Source organism: Ambystoma mexicanum, chromosome 3q (assembly GCF_040938575.1).
Source record: "Ambystoma mexicanum isolate Mex_15411 chromosome 3q, UKY_AmexF1_1, whole genome shotgun sequence".
Taxonomy (NCBI): Eukaryota; Metazoa; Chordata; class Amphibia; order Caudata; family Ambystomatidae; genus Ambystoma; species Ambystoma mexicanum.
In genome coordinates, this window is record NC_090926.1 from 1,188,663,313 (window position 1) to 1,188,665,082 (window position 1,770).

A 1,770-nucleotide genomic window follows, 5' to 3' on the forward strand; every position below is an offset into this window, starting at 1 on the left:
CAGGAATATGAGATTTCGAACCACCCCAGATTTTGCAGCCCAAAAAAATCATGGATCAGATCTATGCTTTATATACCTCCAAACACTTGTTCATTCTGAATGCCCCAAACTTGAAATACAATTTTAAAAACCCCTTTACTCCTTAATGATGCCCTTTCAGCTGTCAACTTAAAATGATTGACGCAACCAATGCTCTTTGGGAAAAGTACTCTCATATAAAAATGTGAGCACCTCATCATCTCTACATTCATTTAAAAGTGAGCTACAATGCTTCACCCTTTACTTGAACATCATCATTTTAGATTGCATCAAGTATAGTTCTCAAAATAGTCTTTGTGTGTGGCAGGCCATGTTGGACACCTGCCGGTGTTAAGTCTAAAATAGCAGTGTCATCGGCATAAAGAAGCAGGCTATAACATGTACTCTTCAGGGATGTACCCAAGTCAAAGTCTGAAAGGAATAAATTGGGGCCAACTGATATCCATGTTTTTCACCTTTATTGGTTGGGAAAAACAATGTATGATTCCCTGATCTTGTTTATCGGACAGACTCTGAGAAGTCTGTGTATTACTGTCGGATAGGTTTTAATAAACCATTAAGGATCAAAATAAAATGTAAATTACACCATTACATTATTTCTTGGTCTTTTAACAATTTGTATATGCCCTTTTAAAACTATAAATATGGCCAGCCGTGAAACACCCCACTTATTAAATCGTGAGTCACTTTTCCTTTCGAGATTTTACATTCTGCATCTAGCCATGGATCATTGTGTTCTATAAGCTAGACCTCCTGGGGGCGCTGTTTGTCAATAGCTCTGGCCCGGATAGTTTCAACCAAAGAAACTGTCACTTTCCTTTGTGGCGTCTGAACTGTTTAACAATTTTAAGAGAATATCTTAATTTCTTGTGAATAAATAATTATTTCCAATGCCTCCTTGTTGACCTTATGCATCGCCAACAAGTCCCACTGGCTGTCGGACAGCTTTTCCGTGGTGCCTACCCATAGCCATTGGAAGATTAACTCAAGAGGATAGATTTCACCCTCTGTTCAACCAGAAATGCAACATTTCATAACATTCCTGAAGAAATAGTCAACAATACTGCAACCAATGACCAAGAAACAGTACGACTGCTCTTGTATAATAACGAATGCACCATTTAAAACTAAAGAACCTGGAAAAGCCCAAAGAAGACCCCAACGTACACCTGAACATCTGTGTTCCACTTGTGAACAATTTTCCTAGCCAAACATTTGCACTACATTTCTTAAAAAACATTTTTATCAAGAACCTGCAACTGCTGGTAATGTTTATTTAGCCCTATTATATTTCTGAACAACTAGACTGGTCCCATCTGTCTAAAAATGTCCTACTGACCACTCAATGTTCTCAGTATTTTCTAGTAAACAACCAATTAATGTCAAATGAAGTTAAAGGCCTTGCAAATTGTCTTTACTAAAATTACAGCTTTCCCAGATAACGGTTAAATAATGGAAAAACATTTTTTTATTAGCAGTGTTAAATTTGTTACATTTCTAATTTTTGTTTAAATCATTTTTTCCGCCAACAGAGCGCTGATTTGCTCCGTTGAAAAATGGATGTTGCTCACAATTTCATTTGATATGTCAAGTTTGGGGATCCGTGCCTTAGCCTAAGGAACTTCTTCATACTTCTAAGGTCCTGCCTTCTCAACCCAGCCATAGGACTGCTATTTCCACCTTCATTTGTATTGCCTTACCTGGTTTTTTTTGGGAACCAATAGATTTTGA